We start from the raw sequence: 21,341 nt of genomic DNA on the forward strand, positions 1-21,341 counted from the left end.
TAAACAAGAGCCCCTTCCTCTCGCCGCTTGATCCCGATGCGCCCGACACCTCCTCGGCCTTCCCTCTCTCCCATGAAGTGTCGTCCGACTCCATCCCATCTATTGACACCGATCGAAAGACTTTGGATTTTTTGTTGGATCTTTATTATTTGGAGGAGCTCCATTGAAAGCAAGAATGGATGATGGTTGGAGCAATTATTGGTGCGGTACTATCACAAATTGGCGCAAAGAGTAGGCCACAATCATCGTGTTGTGTACACCTCCTTTAATTCTCTCCTCGAAGACCACGTGCGGGGATGTCTATGAGACGATGTGTGCCTCAAAATCCATGTGCCGAAGAAAAAGTGCAGGGCATGGTCTCATTTGTATATCTAAAAACTGAATCTATATAAAAATACATACACGTGGTGTATGAAATGTACAGTCAAATAGCAATGAGTTTTACAAATGTATTTGCATGCAATGCTAAGTTACGGATTGCTGGCTAAATATGGGTTATTACTTGTTATTTCATAGATAAAATGCCACTGGTGTATGCAAAAAAGCATCAAGTTTGGCGAAACAAATGTGTGCCATCTGACTTGAACACATACACCTGGTTCAGTATTAATCGCTTGTGACAGTAAAGTTTCTTGATGTCCCATAACAGTTTGACTTTTTATCCCCGGAAATGGTTAGTTTTATAGCTGTTTTGGCAATACCAATAGGAATTTGATACACCACTTTCGGTTCGGGGGTTTCTCAACCTTATATTTGACAGATCAAACATATTCATATAGAGTTAAGCGCGCAGCTTCACGTCATGAGAGATCCATGATGAGGAAAATAGTAAAAAGTAAAAACAATAAAAAATTCCTTACGATACCACTTACACAAAACGCTACACCCCCGGCAACGGCGCCAGAAAAGTGTCCTGATGACTCCCAAGTGCAAGATATCAATTGTAGTACTTTTCAATAAAAAAGGTTGTTGCACCCACGAGGAGTTGAACGTATTGGTTAGCAATTTTGACAAGCAAACATTAAAAAGGATGCAATAGTTTTGGTGTTTTAGGTGTATAGTTTGCAATGAAATAAAGTACTGAAAGTAAATGACAATAAGTAAATGATCTCAATGAGAGAAAGCCCAATCCTCTATGCAGAAAGAGGACAAGCTTAGTGTGTGTGAACTTATATGTGACAAGTGGTCCTGAGGGCGGCATGGATTTACTAGCATTATATTTAGACTTCTAAATTAGGTAAATATATTTTCAAGTTTCATTCCCTTAGGGGCAGAGCCTAAATTAGGTGCAGCCATAGATATGAGAAAATACACCCCTTATGATGGGTCCTAGAGCCATTTTCATGAGCAAGTATATGAATCATTAAGACATAAATGCCCCATCAATTAAATTAGTTCATGGGTCCCCGACATAAAACCCTCTAATTCAAAGTATTGGAAAACAATTTCTGTCATTCGGTCCCTTCCAACCCTCCACCAAACAATATCTGGGGATCAATGAAACACAAACTATGAGGGTGATGAAGTTGATCTCAAAGACGGTGGTGCTGGTGGATATGTTGATGGAAATGCATCCCCTTACGTCAAGGAAGAGTGGTGATGATGGTGGTGTTGATTTCCCCTTCACCGGAGGCACTGGTGCGATTGTATAAATATAATAATAAGCACATTCATGTGGGATATAATCTAATATAGATATGATTGTTGGCAGCACATCCATAAACAAAAAAAACCCATGCGAGTCACATGCATATCAATAGTATTTTGATCCATTTATTATACCACGAAGTACCGGGTTATAAAATTATTAAGTAAAGTACATATCAAAGCCTTAAATATGGTGATGTCGCTATTACTCCCAAGTGGATCCTTGAATGAAGACCGTGCTCATGTTGTTGTCACTAGGTTTCCCATGAGGTCGCCAGTTCATCTCACCTCTCACCTTTATCAGTCCCTGGGATCTTGGTACCTACAAGTCCATGGATTGAGACAAGAAATAATATATAGTTTCTATTGAATCAGCACACAATATTCCCATGTAATAGATGCACATAATCGCTGGGAGGTTTCAACTCAACCCGCAGGCTATGAGGACTGCTCATTCATAACAATAAGATCAAGAATAGAAAACATTATGCAAAATACTTAGATTGAAATCAAATATTCTTACAATGGTCGCCAAATCACAAGGAGATCTCAAGTACAAGATGATAGCTATGGCTATGGCTTTGGAGAGGATAAACAATGGCGATCGTGAAGTTGTGGATCTATTTTTGGGTGTGTTGTGATTACATCCGAGAATGGCGGCTCTCTACGCGGTGGGTAGAGTCCGAAATATATAGGTCGATTCACAAAAGTTGTTGCGTTTGACATTGCGGAGCCGATGCAACATGGTACGGGTGGACGGTACGAGCGGGCTTCTCCGTACCGCGAGGTCGTTAAACTCTCCGGAACCATCGATTCGACCCAAACTTGCATTGTTGTGTAGGCAACATGATATTCTTCCATAATTTCTCCTAATTTCACCTCAAAATTGTGATTTTCTGCACAACACAGATTAGGACAAAAGATTGCATATCTTTCCAATAATTAGTCCATACCAACAAGGATAGTGAGATTTTTAGTCATTTCCTTGACTTAAATTGTGTGTTAAACATGGAGAATTATGGATATTTTCATAGCCATCACCCAGTGATGGTGTGGTAAACCGTGTTTGACGGGACATTTCAGCCGTGTGTGAAGGCATGTAGTGTACTTGTGAATCAACCATGTTTGTTGGATCTTAAATCACCATGACACTTCTCTTCACAAAGTTAATCAATTTTTGTAAATTCTCAGGTTTCCATTAAGCCGCCAGCTCAACGAGTCGATTATATTAGGACGCAATTGTAGTTGTCAAATTAAGAAAATCTGTGATGGGTCCGTGATGTTGCTCCGGTGATGGCGCCAGACAATCTTGGTGGCGGTTGTTGTGGAAGAGGTTGGGAAACCCCAAGAGGAAGGTGTGATGAGCACAACAACAAGTTTTCCCTCAGTAAGAAACTAAGGTTTAATCGACCAGTAGGAGAGAGGTGTGACTTCTGAACGTGTTGCTATCTGACTAGTGGTAGGGCGCACTACCGGCGTCAGCAACAACGTAGAACCTCCACACAACACAACCACAATACTTTGCCCCAACTTACAGTGAGGTTGTCAAAATCACCGGTTTGCTGAACACAAAGGATTAGACGTATCGAGTGGAAAAAGATGTTTGCAATAATTAAAGAGAATAGAGCTTACAGTAAGTAAACAGAGCAGGATTGCGGTTGATGAATTTATCAGTGTAAAGGAAAGGACTGGGATCCACAGTTCACTAGAGGTGTCTCTCCATAAAGATAAATAACATGCTGGATGAAAAAATTACAGCAGGTCAATTGACAGAATATCGACCATACATGACAAGATAATTAGTATAAGATTCGTTTGGGAATTCCAACATAACACATAGACCGTAATCCAACTGCGTCTATGAATAATAATCCAACTTCCGGTTATCATCTGAATCCCTTCCAGTATTAAGTTGCAAGCAATAGATTATCGCATTAAGCAATGTGTGTAAAGTAAACAATAGAATTAAACGTGTATAAAACATTATCGTTTTCTCCCTAGTAGCAACAACACATCTACAATCTTAGAAGTTATTGTCACTCTTCCAGAAAACTAGAGGCATGAACCTACTATCCAGCATAAATGCCCCCTCTTGGAGTCACAAGCATCTACTTGGCCAGAGTATCTACTAGCAACGGAGAGCATGCAAGATCACATATAACATATGACATGAATATATAATCGACCTCAACATAGTATACAATATTCATCGGATCCCAGCAAACACAACATGTATAATTACATAAAGATGATCTTGATCATAAAGGGCAGATCACAAGATCTCAACATGAGGAAAAAATTGGAGAAGATAACCATCTAGCTACTGCTATGGACCCATAGTCCAGGGAAGAACTACTTACGCATCACTTCGGAGGCGGGCATGGAGATGTGGATGCCTCCGGCGATGATTTCCCCTGCAATAGGGTGACGAGAAGAGCTTCAGAACCCTCCCTAGCTAGGGTATGCAATGGCGGTTGATGGCGTGTACAGCACACGTCCGTTGGGAACCCCAAGAGGAAGGTATGATGCGCACAGTAGCAAGTTTTCCCTCAGAAAGAAACCAAGGTTTGTCGAACCAGGAGGAGCCAAGAAGCACGTTGAACGTTGATGGCGGCGGGATGTAGTGCGGCGCAACACCAGGGATTCCGGCGCCAACGTGGAACCTGCACAACACAACTAAAGTACTTTGCCCCAACGAAACAGTGAGGTTGTCAATCTCACCGGCTTGCTGTAACAAAGGATTAGATGTATAGTGTGGATGATGATTGTTTGCAAAAAACAAGTAAAGAACAATAGCAACAGATTTGTATTTCAGATGTAAAGAATGGACCGGGGTCCACAGTTCACTAGAGGTGTCTCTCCCATAAGATAGCATGTTGGGTGAACAAATTACAGTCGGGCAATTGACAAATAGAGAGGGCATAACAATGCACATACATGACATGATGAATATTGTGAGATTTAATTGGGCATTACGACAAAGTACATAGACCGCTATCCAACATGCATCTATGCCTAAAAAGTCCACCTTCGAGTTATCATCCGAACCCCTTCCAGTATTAAGTTGCATAACAACAGACAATTGCATTAAGTATGGTGTGTAATGTAATCAATAACTACATCCTCGGACATAGCATCAATGTTTTATCCCTAGTGGCAACAATACATCCATAACCTTAGAGGTTTCGTCACTCCCCGCATTCACGGAGACATGAACCCACTATCGAGCATAAATACCCCCTCTTGGAGTTACTAGCAAAAACTTGGCCAGAGCCTCTACTAATAACGGAGAGCATGCAAGATCATAAACAACACATAGGTAATAGATTGATAATCAACATAACATAGTATTCTCTATCCATCGGATCCCGACAAACACAACATATAGAATTACAGATAGATGATCTTGATCATGTTAGGCAGCTCACAAGATCCGACAATGAAGCACATGAGGAGAAGACAACCATCTAGCTACTGCTATGGACCCATAGTCCATGGGTGAACTACTCACTCATCACTCCGGAGGCGACCATGGCGGTGAAGAGTCCTCCGAGAGATGAATCCCCTCTCCGGCAGGGTGTCGGAGGTGATCTCCAGAATCCCCCGAGATGGGATTGGCGGCGGCGGCGTCTCAGTAAGGTTTTCCGTATCGTGGCTCTCGGTACTGGGGGTTTCGCGACGAAGACCTTAAGTAGGCGGAAGGGCGGAGTCGGAGGGGTCACGGGGGCCCCACACAGCAAGGCCGCGCGGGCCCCTCCTGGGCCGCGCCGCCCTAGTGTGGCGGCGCCCCGTGGCCCCACTTCGTCTTCTCCTCGGTCTTCTGGAAGCTTCGTGGCAAAATAGGCCCCTGGGCGTTGATTTCGTCCAATTCCGAGAATATTTCCTTTGTAGGATTTCTGAAACCAAAAACAGCAGAAAACAAGAATCGGCTCTTCGGCATCTCGTTAATAGGTTAGTGCCGGAAAATGCATAAATACGACATATAATGTGTATAAAACATGTAGATATCATCAATAATGTGGCATGGAACATAAGAAATTATCGATACGTCGGAGACGTATCAGCATCCCCAAGCTTAGTTCCTGCTCGTCCCGAGCAGGTAAACGATAACAAAGATAATTTCTGGAGTGACATGCCATCATAACCTTGATCATACTATTGTAAGCATATGTAATGAATGCAGCGATCAAAACAATGGTAATGACATGAGTAAACAACTGAATCATAAAGCAAAGACTTTTCATGAATAGTACTTAAAGACAAGCATCAATAAGTCTTGCATAAGAGTTAACTCATAAAGCAATAAATCAAAGTAAAGGTATTGAAGCAACACAAAGGAAGATTAAGTTTCAGCGGTTGCTTTCAACTTATAACATGTATATCTCATGGATAATTGTCAACATAGAGTAATATAACAAGTGCAATATGCAAGTATGTAGGAATCAATGCACAGTTCACACAAGTGTTTGCTTCTTGAGGTGGAGAGAAATAGGTGAACTGACTCAACATAAAAGTAAAAGAAAGGTCCTTCGCAGAGGAAAAGCATCGATTTCTATATTTGTGCTAGAGCTTTTATTTTGAAAACAAGAAACAATTTTGTCAACGGTAGTAATAAAGCACATGTATTATGTAAATTATATTTTACAAGTTGCAAGCCTCATGCATAGTATACTAATAGTGCCCGCACCTTGTCCTAATTAGCTTGGACTACCGGGATCATCGCAATACACATGTTTTAACCAAGTGTCACAAAGGGGTACCTCCATGCCGCCTGTACAAAGGTCTAAGGAGAAAGCTCGCATTTTGGATTTCTCGCTTTTGATTATTCTCAACTTAGACATCCATACCGGCACAACATGGACAACAGATAATGGACTCCTCTTTAATGCATAAGCATGTAGCAACAATTAGTATTCTCATATGAGATTGAGGATATATATCCAAAACTGAAACTTCCACCATGATTCATGGCTTTAGTTAGCGGCCCAATGTTCTTCTCTAACAATATGCATGCTCTAACCATTAAAGTGGTAGATCTCCCTTACTTCAGACAAGACGGACATGCATAGCAACTCACATGATATTCAACAAAGAATAGTTGATGGCGTCCCCGTAAACATGGTTATCGCACAACAAGCAACTTAATAAGAGATAAAGTGCATAAGTACATATTCAATACCACAATAGTTTTTAAGCTATTTGTCCCATGAGCTATATATTGTAAAGGTAGAGAATGGAAATTTTAAAGGTAGCACTCAAGCAATTTACTTTGGAATGGCGGAGAAATACCATGTAGTAGGTAGGTATGGTGGACACAAATGGCATAGTGGTTGGCTCAAGGATTTGGATGCATGAGAAGTATTCCCTCTCGATACAAGGTTTAGGCTAGCAAGGTTATTTGAAACAAACACAAGGATGAACCGGTGCAGCAAAACTCACATAAAAGACATATTGTAAACATTATAAGACTCTACACCGTCTTCCTTGTTGTTCAAACTCAATACTAGAAATTATCTAGACTTTAGAGAGACCAAATATGCAAACCAAATTTAGCAAGCTCTAGGTGTTTTTTCATTAATGGGTGCAAAGTATATGATGCAAGAGCTTAAACATGAGCACAACAATTGCCAAGTATCAAATTATTCAAGACATTTTAGAATTACTACATGTAGCATTTCCCGATTCCAACCATATAACAATTTAACGAAGAAGATTAAACCTTCGCCATGAATACTATGAGTAAAGCCTAAGGACATACTTGTCCATATGCAACAGCGGAGCGTGTCTCTCTCCCACACAATGAATGCTAGGATCCATTTTATTCAAACAAAACAAAAACAAAAACAAACCGACGCTCCAAGCAAAGTACATAAGATGTGACGGAATAAAAATATAGTTTCGGGGAGGAACTCGATAATGTTGTCGATGAAGAAGGGGATGCCTTGGGAATCCCCAAGCTTAGACGCTTGAGTCTTCTTAAAATATGCAGGGGTGAACCACCGGGGCATCCCCAAGCTTAGAGCTTTCACTCTCCTTGATCATATTGCATCATTTTCTCTCTTCATCCTTGAAAACTTCCTCCACACCAAACTCGAAACAACTCATTAGAGGGTTAGTGCACAATAAAAATTAACATGTTCAGAGGTGACACAATCATTCTTAACACTTCTGGACATTTCATAAAGCTACTGGACATTAATGGATCAAAGAAATTCATCCAACATAGCAAAAGAGGCAATGCGAAATAAAAAGGCAGAATCTGTCAAAACAGAACAGTCCGTAAAGATGGATTTTATTGAGGCACCAGACTTGCTCAAATGAAAATGCCCAAATTGAATGAAAGTTGCGTACATATCTGTGGATCACGCACGTAAATTGGCATATTTTTATGAGCTACCTACAGAGGGGCAAGTCGAAATTCGTGACAGCAAAGAAATCTGTAACTGCGCAGTAATCCAAATCTAGTATGAACCTTACTATCAACGACTTTACTTGGCACAACAATGCACAAAACTAAGATAAGGAGAGGTTGCTACAGTAGTAAACAACTTCCAAGACTCAAATATAAAACAAAAACACTGTAGTAAAAACATGGGTTGTCTCCCATAAGCGCTTTCTTTAACGCCTTTCAGCTAGGCGCGAAAGTGTATATCAAGTATTATCAAGAGGTGGAGCATCATAAGCTCCCCCATCCGTAGTGGTACTAAGGGCTTTGTCAATTTTAGGCCTATAATAATATTTTTTGGTTTAGGCACTTTAGAGACATACATAAACTTTTGCTCCTTACCCACATAAGCTTTCTCCTTATATTTAAGAGAAGAAAAAGTTGAACCCAAGGTTCCCATAGCTTTTTCAAGTTCACTAATCCTTTGGGTTTGATTATCATGGTTAGCACAAGATTCTAAGATGGTGATTCTCTCATTCATTCCACCTAGAGATTTATCAAGTTTATCATTGCTATCAAGTAACATTTCCAATTTAGTTTCAACACTTGGAAATTTTTTCTCTATGGTTTCCAATTTCTTCATGACATCTTCAAGAGAGGTTTCAATTTTAACTTCATTAACAGGTGGTGTTCCAAATAAACTCTCAATAATGCAACTAGCTTCTAAAGCAGGAGCGCCTAGGAAGTTACCTCCTGCGAGACAATCAAGAACATACCTATTCCGAGCTAGAGATACCAACATAAAAATTCCTGAGTAGGATAGTGGTGGAGTGTTTCTTAGTGCACCTATTATGAGCATCACTAATTCTATACCAAGCATCTTTTAAACATTCTCCCCTTGTTGCTTAAACGAACGAACTTCAACTTCAGGATTACTCATTTTAGCAGTAGTAAATAAAGCAAACTAGATAAAGTAAATGCAAGTAACTAATTTTTTTGTGTTTTTGATATAGAGTGCAAGACAAGTAAATAAAGTAAAGCTAGCAACTAATTTTTTTGTGTTTTGATATAATGCAGCAAACAAAGTAGTAAATAAAATAAAGGAAGACAAAAACAAAGTAAAGAGATTGGATTGTGGAGACTCCCTTGCAGCGTGTCTTGATCTCCCCGAGCAACGGCGCCAGAAAATATGCTTGATGGCGTGTACCAGCACACGTCCGTTGGGAACCCCAAGAGGAAGGTATGATGCGCACAGTAGCAAGTTTTCCCTCAGAAAGAAACCAAGGTTTATCGAACCAGGAGGAGCCAAGAAGCACGTTGAAGGTTGATGGCGGCGGGATGTAGTGCGACGCAACACCAGGGATTCCGGCGCCAACGTGGAACCTGCACAACACAACCAAAGTACTTTGCCCCAACGAAACGAGTGAGGTTTTCAATCTCACCGGCTTGCTGTAACAAAGGATTAGATGTATAGTGTGGATGATGATTGTTTGCAAAAAACAGTAAAGAACAATAGCAGCAGATTTGTATTTCAGATGTAAAGAATGGACCGGGGTCCACAGTTCACTAGAGGTGTCTCTCCCATAAGATAGCATGTTGGGTGAACAAATTGCAGTCGGGCAATTGAAAAATAGAGAGGGCATAACAATGCACATACATGACATGATGAATATTGTGAGATTTAATTGGGCATTACGACAAAGTACATAGACCGCTATCCAGCATGCATCTATGCCTAAAAAGTCCACCTTCAGGTTATCATCCGAACCCCTTCCAGTATTAAGTTGCATAACAACATACAATTGCATTAAGTATGGTGCGTAATGTAATCAATAATTACATCCTCGGACATAGCATCAATGTTTTATCCCTAGTGGCAACAGTACATCCATAACCTTAGAGGTTTATGTCACTCCCCCCATTCACTGGAGACATGAACCCACTATCGAGCATAAATACCCCCTCTTGGAGTTACTAGCAAAAACTTGGCCAGAGCCTCTACTAATAACGGAGAGCATGCAAGGTCATAAACAACACATAGGTAATAGATTGATAATCAACATAACATAGTATTCTCTATCCATCGGATCCCGACAAACACAACATATAGAATTACAGATAGATGATCTTGATCATGTTAGGCAGCTCACAAGATCCGACAATGAAGCACATGAGGAGAAGACAACCATCTAGCTACTGCTATGGACCCATAGTCCAGGGGTGAACTACTCACTCATCACTCCGGAGGCGACCATGGCGGTGAAGAGTCCTCCGGGAGATGAATCCCCTCTCGCGCAGGGTGCCGGAGGTGATCTCCGTAATCCCCGAGATGGGATTGGCGGCGGCGTCTCGGCAAGGTTTTCCGTATCGTGACTCTCGGTACGGGGGTTTCGCGACGAAGACCTTAAGTAGGCGGAAGGGCGGAGTCGGAGGGGTCACGAGGGCCCCACACGCGAGGCAGCGCGGGCCCTTCTCGGGCCGCGCCGCCCTAGTGTGGCGGCGCCCCGTGGCCCCACTTCGTCTTCTCTTCGGTCTTCTGGAAGCTTCGTGGCAAAATAGGCCCCTGGGCGTTGATTTCGTCCAATTCCGAGAATATTTCCTTTGTAGGATTTCTGAAACCAAAAACAGTAGAAAACAACAACTGGCTCTTCGGCATCTCGTTAATAGGTTAGTGCTGGAAAATGCATAAATACGACATATAATGTGTATAAAACATGTAGATATCATCAATAATGTGGCATGGAACATAAGAAATTATCGATACGTCGGAGACGTATCAGCGGTCGCGATGGAACTTTTCGTGGATGGAGGCTCGCGTATCCAGGGTTTTCCCGAGATCGTGAATAAATAGGAGGAGAGGCGATGTCGGTAGAGGCCAAGGTGGCCCACACCACCCCTAGGTGCGGGCCAAGGCTAGGCCACGCCTAGGGTTGGCGTTGCCGCCCTTCTGCTCCCCTTCGACTCCCCTCTGAACTCTGTCTTCGTTACGGTAAAATATTGACTTCGGATTTTGTTTCATCCAATTCCGAGAATATTTCCTGTACAACTTTTCTGAAATACGAAAACAGCAGAAAACAGGGACTGGCACTGTGGCATCTTGTTAATACGTTAGAGCCGGAAAATGTATAAAAGTGCAACGAAGTTTGAGCAAAACATATATGAATTGGTGGAAAACAAGCATGGAGCATCAAAAATTATAGATACGTTTGAGATGTATCGATCAGTAATGTACCGGATGCAAAATAATCTTCATTAAACGCTGATGTCTATCTTGGCCAATTTCATTATATGATTTTCCCGCCATAATTAAAATAATCGCCACTATATCACCTAATACAGATGAACTGCCAACTGGTGTTGTTAATGGAAATAAATAAATGAATTGTGACCCTGTTGTGGTATCTAGATATGCCGCCACATTGATATAGATAGATATCGTGAACTTGCGGCTATAATAGGCAATCCTTGAAGCCATATATATCTTTTGGCACACATATCCTCTTGTAAAAATTGGTTCCTTACAATCTCTAGAAGATGGATATATATGGAACATTAATCACAATACTACAAACAATATATCAGTATTGATCTCCCAATTTTGTATGTTGGTGTGCGGCGGTGCAGATATTTGCATATGTGAAATTGTGAACCCATAGTTTCATGAATGGATGGTGGAGATCGGGAGCTTTGGGGACACGCCTCCCTGGGTTCCTTATAAATACCTTGCATAGAGTGAATTCAAGGGACACAACCCCAAAGCTTCAAGCATCAAGAGAGCTACATCCTTCTCGACCAAGATATTTAGCTAGTTTTAAGGTCACTATTCTTTCTTTTTAGGCCTTGTTTTGTATCATCATGTAGTATTTTCTGTCCCTTCAGGCTTGGAGTTTCCATACATGTGTTTGATGGACCTAGTGCATTCGTATCTTTGCATCACATAGTTTTTGTTGTTTTTGGCAGCCATATTTGCGTATGTGTTGCCATTTTCATGTTATTATTTTTTTATGTTGTAGTTATCTTCATGTTGTTTGGGTGCTACTTGTTGAAGTAAATAACATGGGGAATTATCCATGTGTAGCACAATCTTTACAATAATTGTTAGCCCAAGTATATTATTGTTTGTGTGTGTTTTCCATCTATTTTTTATGCTCTTTTATCCCCGTATATGTAAGCTTAATTTTTTCTTGTTGTGACGAACCTTAGGATAAATTAGTAGATACAGATTAAATAATAACAATGTGTACATCATTCAATATATACATCTCATGATTTGAGTTTATTGTGCATGATTTTGCAAAAATAAATTTGTCATACTTTAACAAAACAGATTATTTGTAATCATTATTTGTCATAATCTATGATTTATTAATTGATATTATGGTTTAATTATTTATTCTTCTTTCAAATGCTGGTAACAATCGTCTGCAAACATTAGGCATAAATACGAAATAGCTAATCTCTTTGCTCTGTTTGCAGTTCGTTTGTGCGAACATGGTATTGTTGACTGCCAAAACCAACCGGCGGGCAGCGGCCTTGTCAACACTGTAGAGCCGGGGGGAGCCTAGAGCTGCGGCTGGCTGAGACCCCTCCGAGCGACGGCCCGCAATGCTCTTCTGGTCACACGCGGCGTTGCGAAGTGCAAGGGCGTGCCACCGGACCTATACCTGGTCAGGAAGGTGATGAGGGTGCCTCGCTTAGTTTCCTGCAGGGCATACATGTAAACATTAAATACGAGCCTCGATCGGCTCTCGGGTTATCCCGTGAATCGGCTCAAAGAGCCGATCCACCCATGATCCGTACGGGGTGCACGAATACTTGGCGGTCCTGCTTGATCAAGATGAAGCTAATGAGATCTACGACGATTTAGGGTTTTCACCGCATAACCGGATCATCCTACTCCGAGGTTGGGCCTTGCGGCCACGCACGGTGCTCGTAAGCCGATCCTAAACAAGGCCGAGAAAACCAACATGAAGTTGATTCTAGGAACATCCCGTTTAGGACTTGCGAACGCCACCCTACGTGCCACCTGGATCCTCCCCCCATTGTAAGGCCAAACTATTGCAGATATTAAACTAATCCTTGTAGAACAAGGAGCAATCGTAACGGATCAGATCTACTAAACAATGATCAAGCGGGTGCCGCCCCCACACCGAGATAGGCGTGAGGGCGGCTAGATATGCAAGGGTTGCACTACGTAAGCATGCTTAAACGAAGAACAATGCTAACCCTAACACATCTAATGATAACTACGTTGCTCGCCATCAAAAGCGCTTCGATACGAGCAACGCATGAACAACGTGGGGCTTGTGCTGCCTAGATCGCAAGATGCGATCTAGGCAGCATGTCGCTACCCGATAGAAACCCTCGAGACGAAGGAGTTGGCGATGCGCCGAGATTGGTTTGTTTTTGGGGTTGAACGTGAGTTGTTGTTTATTCCATAAACCCTAGGTACATATTTATAGTCCGGGGGACTTTCTAATGTGGGCATGCACTAAACCGTGCACGACTAAGATTCTATCTCTAAACTAAAATAGGTCTAATATGTTACGGATACACGGGCAATTAAGCCCAACGAGCCGATTCATATAATTCTCCACGTATATTTCCTTAAGCCCATCTTGATCTGCGGCCCACCTCTGACTCGGTTAAATTCTGGTGATAACACATGCCCCCCTGGTTTTGGAAATGGTATTTCCAAAATCATTACGCTTCCTTTCGTCGGGTCATGTCGTGGCAGAACCGTCGCAGTATCCGTTACCATGATGACTTGCCTTCTCAACTTCTCCGCGTGATTTGGCAGTCTTTTCTCTTTCTTTCAAACACCACTTCCTCGGAAACTGCTGTGGCATTGAATTCTCATCATCTCCCCTTCTATTTAACCGCTATGAACAGTTCTGCTCTGCATCCTCCTCGCATTAGCAGTCCAAAAATCCCCCAGCGCCATCATGTCTTCTTCCTCCTCTGCCCTATCGGACCCTTCCAGCCAGTCCTCCATATCCCGCGAGCCGACGCCGGAGCATAACCCGGCGGCGGCCCATGCGGCCAACACCCGCCGTGCCATTGCGGCCGGGGAGGAGTCAGACCATGACTTCTCCATCTGGTCCGAGGACGACCAGTCCTCGACGGACGGGGAGAGCGACCTTCGTTTCCTCGCCGACGGGAAATCGGAGGAGGAGAGCGATGACGATCGCTTCTCCTGGGACGACTTCACCTCCTCCGAGGGGGTGGTGGAGGAAGAAGAGGAGGAGGAAGACGACGACGACGATGACTCCCTCGAGGGCTACCCACCAGCGAAGCGCCTTCGCATGTGGTGGGACGACGACAGCAGCGACGACGAAGATGGAGACGAAGCCCCGGTGGAGGGCTATGGGAGTAGCGACGAGGAGCCCATCGGCAGCAGTGCCGATGAAAGCTCTGATGATGAGGGCAGTGATGGCCCGTAGATAGGACCTCTAGCATAGGGTCAGTAGTAGCAGATTGGGGCAATGTATCCCCTAGTATTTCCTTTTGAGGGCAATTAGCTCTTTATGTAAGAAATCTCGCCTATCAATGAAGAACTGTTCCCTAATTCAAGTTTGCCGATTTCTTCGAGTTTGATTGAGCCGATTTGCCTCTCCTACTCGACCTTGCCGATTTGCCCTCTTCGCCAATGTGTAATGAGCCGATAACAACGTATCGGTCCTTCAACAGAGCAATCTACCGGGCCCGTTGCCCCCGAGTCTCAGCCAATGCAAAACGGAGACGAGGATACGCGCATGAACCGTGTGAGACCGGGCCCGATCGTGTGTGGGGAAGTTCCTTATGCAGCGTCAGCCGATTTGAACACAAATCGGCTTCTCCGAGCGGAAAGCCTTCAAGGTGAGCTGCCCCCCGAGCTCTTACTCGAGGCGAGAATGTGCCACAGCCGATCCTCTTTCTTCCTCTGACAGCCGATAATCTTTCGTTTCAGCTGCACTAGCCCCACAGATTGGAAATCCTGGATTTGGTGAAGGCTTGATAATCCTCGCACAACTAGAGTCGATGGCTCTTACTTGATTCTGAAGTCGATGTCTGCTGCATCGGCTGTGCTCGAAAATTTTCGAATTTTCACTTTTTTATTTTTACGGCCGACCTGTGCATCGGCCCCCATATTTCAATACCCGTCAACAAAAGATGAGATGCTTCTGTTGCATATCCTCGTATTTTCATATACCTGGGTGCCCCCCCGAGCCGATTCTGTCAAGAAAATTGATGGTATCGGCTCTGTTGGATAACATGTTGAACCCAGGCAGAAAGGTAGGTGAGGATAATTTTGGCCGATTACTGGAATCGGCCTCCACGTTGCTTGTTCGTTGAAGGTCTTGTAAGTTCCCTTCGTAAATTTTTTGGGGCCGATCACAAGGATCAGCCTCTCCTGGTTTGCTCATTGGTTTGATCTTGCTACTTGGTCGAGCTGGATGAAACCAACCCAACCTCTCGACTTGATGCGCTTGCTGTCGTCCACCTTGAGTGCTCCGTAGAGTCGTGGAGGGCTAAGCTCTGTCGGCAAGACGAGTACCATGTTTGTGCCAGCCGATGTCTCATCATCGGCTTTCCTCTGTTTGGGGCGCCACTCCATTTTTCGAGGACGACCCTCTTCATCCAGGGTTCGCTGAACTTTTGCAGCCAGATCAGGCCGTGCCTTCCTTACCGTATGCAGGTACAACCTTTCGGCTTCCTCCAGGCCGCGCAATCGCTGAACCCTGCGCTTTTGGGAACGGGCTGAGTCCGTCGGGGCACCACCTTGGCCGGTGGTACCTGTCTTCTTCCACTTCTCCCTCGTCTTCTGAATCCTCAAGATCTGCCCAACGAGGTGACTCAGCGCGTTTGCTTTGTGACGGGAGAGGCCCTAGGCGCTCGAACACAGACACGTTGGCTGCCTCCTTCTTTTCCGATTGCATTCTGGGCAATTGCCGATTGTGGGCAATCGGCTCATTCCTGAATCCCAGCAGTGTACCGAAGAAGGGGCGGTCCCAATGCCCGGCGTTGTCGTCTTGCTCCCTTGATGCTTCCGTGGCATAGCGCTCATGCTCCTCCTCATCGCGATCCTGCCGACGATATCTTCCGGCTTCTCTAGCCAAACGATCTTCTCTATCATCGTAATTGGGTCGCCGGCGTTGGTCATACTCGACTAACATATTTGTTGAGGAGGTGATCGAGAGGGGTCGCCGATATCTTATATTCTTCACCTCTCCTCCGTGACATAGCGCTTGCCATCATGACGGAGCCGATCGCGTGGAGCGGCCTCTTCGTATCCTTGCTGTGAGAGCAGTCTGCCCTCATCTCCATCTTTGCCGAGTGGTTTCCCGTGTCCTACCATGTTGATGCTGAACGAGGGACCTGGCCGGCAACCTTCGGGTAGGGGATTTCCACCATGTTAACGGCGGGGAAGGGTTGGGTGTCGACCTTCATGGCGTATCGGTTGAAAATTAGTCGCCCCTTCTCTATCGCCGCTTGGATGTGCTGACGCCACACCCGGCAGTCGTTGGTGGCATGGGAAAGCGAGTTGTGGAATTTGCAATACGGCTTTCCGTTTAGCTCTTTCGCCGTGGGGAACTTGAGACCTTCAGGAATCGTCAACTGTTTCTCCTTGAGCAGGAGGTCGAAGATTTGTTCGGTCTTGGTTATGTCAAAATCAAATCCTCGGGCGGCCCTGGTGGCTTTACCCATTTGCAGGCCACGGGGTTCCCCCGAGTCCACTCAGCCACTGCTATCTCTTGGCCTCCCGCAGGCACTTCATCCTCTTCCGTATCGACCATAACTACTGCACGTTTGAACTTGTCTTGGTACGGGTCGGGGTGGCGCTGTTCATATGCCGATAGTTTCGAACCATGTGCGCCGGCGAGGGATAATCTGCTTGGGAGGCCATGTCCTTGAGCTGTGTGGCAAGGCCTGCTACGCCAACTCGATCGCTTCCTTTTCGATTATACGAACCGAATAACATCGGTTCCTAAGATTCTCGAAGCGCCGGATGTATTCTCGTCACCGTTTCCCGCGCTTCGACGTAGTTGTGCTAGATCGGCAATGCCGGACTCGGAAGCTTCCGAATGGTATTGCATATGGAACTGTTCTTCCAATTGCTTCCAAGACTCGGATGGAATTCGCCGGCAGAGAGGTGTACCATCCAAAAGCCGATCCCGTGAGGGACCGTGAAAAGAGCCTCACGCGTAGCTGATCCGACACCGAAGCCGGTCCTAGTTGAGCCAAATATCGGCCGACGTGCTCGATGGAGCTGGAGCCATCCGATCCACTGAATTTGGAGAAGTCGGGGAGCCGATATTTAGGTGGCAGCGGGATCATCTCGTAATCGTCAGGGTACGGCTTGGAATAGCCGACTGCCCTTCTCTTCGGCATCATGCCGAACTGGTCTCTCAGTATGGTACTGATCTGATCCGCTGTGCTGGCCGTAGGAGTTGCACTCTGAAGATTTGCCGGGGTGGCGTACTTGGCCTGCCATGTTTGCTTTTCCAGCTCTGAGCCAGCTGCAGGAGCTGGGCTCGGGAGTTTCGTCGGTGTGGCGTATTTAGTTAGCCACGTCTGCTCCGTCGCCGACGTTCCTCCTGTCTTCGCCGGAGTCCCCGATGTTGTGGCCCGGTTTGTGAGTGCCCGAGTCACCACAATCCGGCACATACATGCACGCGTATCCATGAGGGATCTCCTTAGGCGCCTCCATTAAGAACCGGTAGTCACCGGGGTCGCCACCAATTCCGCAGACGAGGAATGCCGGTGTAGTCGGCACTTCAGCCGGTGCTGCCAACGCAAACGGCAGCGGTGGACGGGACTCGGAAAGGCAACTCTCCTTGATGAGTCCCGAGAGCTGGTCCCGACGGCGAGTACCGGTGGCTCATGATCTCTCGGATCACGCGCGAGCGACACGCTCCGAGCACGTTGACCAAGTTCTCGCAGTGGCGGTGTAGCGAGTGAGCCACCAGGTAGTTGATCTCCTCGCCGCAGACCCTCGGTGCGTTCCTCCGACGGGGAAGAGAGGTCTATCCCATCGAGTGCACCTTCTCGGTGAGAACCCCTTCCATCCGATGCCACCGGAACGGGTTCTCCGAAAAGAGCCGATGAGGTCGGCTTCGAGGGTAGCCTTGATCTCGTTGTATTGCTTCTTGAGGTCGTCGAGCGGATCCTCGTAGGTGACTGGCGTGCCGTCCGCCATCTCAGATGTAGATGGCGATGTGGTTGATGTAGACGATCGTCCCACCGGGCGTGCCAGAATGTGTTGACTGCCAAAACCCACCGGCGGGCAGCGGCCTTGTCAACACCGTAGAGCCGGGGGGAGCCTAGAGCTGCGGCTGGCTGAGACCCCTCCGAGCGACGGCCCGCAATGCTCTTCTGGTCACACGCGGCGTTGCAAAGTGCAAGGGCGTGCCACCTGACCTATACCTGGTCAGGAAGGTGATGAGGGTGCCTCGCTTAGTTTCCTGCAGGGAATACATGTAAACATTAAATACGAGCCTCGATCGGCTCTCAGGTTATCCTGTGAATCGGCTCAAAGAGCCGATCCACCCATGATCCGTACGGGGTGCACGAATACTTGGCGGTCCTGCTTGATCAAGATGAAGCTAATGAGATCTACGACGATTTAGGGTTTTCACCGCATAACCGGATCATCCTACTCCGAGGTTGGGCCTTGCGGCCACGCACGGTGCTCGTAAGCCGATCCTAAACAAGGCCGAGAAAACCAACATGAAGTTGATTCTAGGAACATCCCGTTTAGGACTTGCGAACGCCACCCTACGTGCCACCGGATCCTCCCCCCCATTGTAAGGCCAAACTATTGCGGATATTAAACTAATCCTTGTAGAACAAGGAGCAATCGTAACGGATCAGATCTACTAAACAATGATCAAGCGGGTGCCGCCCCCACACTGAGATAGGCGTGAGGGCGGCTAGATATGCAAGGGTTGCACTACGTAAGCATGCTTAAACGAAGAACAATGCTAACCCTAACACATCTAATGATAACTACGTTGCTCGCCATCAAAAGCGCTTCGATCACGAGCAACGCATGAACAACGTGGGGCTTGTGCTGCCTAGATCGCAAGATGCGATCTAGGCGGCATGTCGCTACCTGATAGAAACCCTCGAGACGAAGGAGTTGGCGATGCGCCGAGATTGGTTTGTTTTTGGGGTTGAACGTGAGTTGTTGTTTATTCCATAAACCCTAGGTACATATTTATAGTCCAGGGGACTTTCTAATGTGGGCATGCACTAAACCGTGCACGACTAAGATTCTATCTCTAAACTAAAATAGGTCTAATATGTTACAGATACACGGGCAATTAAGCCCAACAGGCCGATTCATATAATTCTCCACGTATATTTCCTTAAGCCCATCTTGACTGCGGCCCACCTCTGACTCGGTTAAATTCTGGTGATAACAGGTATCCAACGCCCAGGGATCTCCCGTGAAGGCATTGATTGTTGAGGACATTCGAGTTTGTGCCTTCGTTCTCTCTGCGATGTTACGCATGTTTAACTGCGAGATTGTTGTGGCTAATAATGGGAAAGAAGCTCGGATTTTTTCCTTGAAGGGAAGAAGTTTGACATTGTTTTGTGTGATAAGAACATGCCCATAATGTCTGGACCTGAGGTATTTTAACTAGTTTCCCATTTATTTATTTTCGTATGAATAATATGTATCTTTTTGCCTGAATATTACTGGTCACTTTAGAAAAACATCTTCTACCTTATAGGCAGTTAAGAAGATCCGTGCTCTGGGAGAAACTGATGTGATGATTGTTGGGGTGTCAGCTGATGAGAATGCCATGGAGGCGTTCATGAGTGCTGGTGCCGATGTGTTTGTGGACAAACCAATGAAAATCGAGACTCTCGGGACTATGATTCAGGAGGTGATGAACAAGAAGAACGCCATGATCTAAGGGCAATCTAGCTTGTCTGGAGACAAGGAGAAAATAAAATTTTAAAGTTGTATATGTATGAGCATGTCTCCATTGTTGTGGGTTTGATTAATTTCGAGGTTCATGTTACAGGCCTTAATTAGCCAGGAAAATAAGAGATGCAACATACAATTGGATGGGAATCATGCATGTAGCTATTTTAATTTCAATCCCGTCGTTAATCCATACTTCATTGTGTGAGACACTAGTACATACCGGGATTTTTCAGCCCCCCTACCCAATCTCACACAGATGGGCTGATCCATGTGCTTTGCAAAAGACCACTTTTGATCACGGAAAGAATCAGATGCAGATGATCCATGGAATCGAGAAAATCACACACGATTCGTATAATACGACCATGTAAGATATACTACACGCATTTAGGTTTTAGTAAATGTGTGTGTTCAGTGTAAACTATGGACATGGTTCAGTAAGGTTTCATCTTCCTTCTTGTTGTTCTTATCGTTTTGCAACTTTCTTGCCTTCCCCAGCGCATGTATAAATACTATGAGTGGCGGCGACAGTTCCGAAAAACCCATATTTACAAACGATGTGCCCTGCCGCCACTTCATGGTCCCCGATGAGACTCCTTACTCGAGCAAACTGACCACATCGGCACTCCCTAGCTAGCACCAACAGAGGTGGAAGGGGTGCATGCAATAGTGCCTAGATGATCATGTGTAAATAAGAGCCCCTTCCTCTCGCCGCTTGGTCCCGATGCGTGCAACACCGCCTTCGCCTTCCCTCTCTCCCATGAAGTGTCGTATGACTCCATCCCATCTATAGACACTGACTGAAAGACATTCGATTTTTTGTTGGATCTTTATTATCGGGAGGAGCTCCAACGGAAGCAAGAATGGAAGATGGTTGGAGCCATTGTTGGTGCAGATTCCATCACAAATGTGGCGCAAAGAGTAGGCCACAATCATCATGTTGTGTACACCTTCTTTAATTCTCTCCCCGAAGACCACATGCGGGGATGTCTATGAGACGATGTTTGCCTCAAAATCCATGTGCCAAAGAAAATGTGGAGGGCATGGTCTCATTTGTATATCTAAAAATTGATTCTATATAAAACTACATACATGTGGTGTATGAAATGTACAATCAAATAGCAATGAGTTTTACAAATGTATTTGCATGCAATGTTAAGTTGCGGGTTGCTGGCTACATCTGGGTTATTACTTGTTATTGCATAGATAAAATGCCACCGATGTATGCAAAAAAAGCATAAAATTTGGCAAAAAAAACGTGTGCCATCTGAGTTGAACACATACACCTGGTTCAATCTTAGTCATTTGTGACAGTAAAATTGTTGATGTCCCATAACATTTGACTTTTATCCCCTGAAATGGTTAGTTTCATAGCTCTTTTGGCAATAC

General features: G+C 45.0%; 1 pseudogene; it reads left to right on the plus strand.

Moving 5' to 3' along the window:
• Positions 1–1,511: 1,511 nt before the first annotated feature.
• Positions 1,512–19,938, plus strand: LOC124664754 (annotated as a pseudogene).
• The last annotated feature ends 1,403 nt before the right edge of the window (positions 19,939–21,341 follow it).

This window comes from Lolium rigidum, chromosome 6, assembly GCF_022539505.1.
Source record: "Lolium rigidum isolate FL_2022 chromosome 6, APGP_CSIRO_Lrig_0.1, whole genome shotgun sequence".
Taxonomy (NCBI): Eukaryota; Viridiplantae; Streptophyta; class Magnoliopsida; order Poales; family Poaceae; genus Lolium; species Lolium rigidum.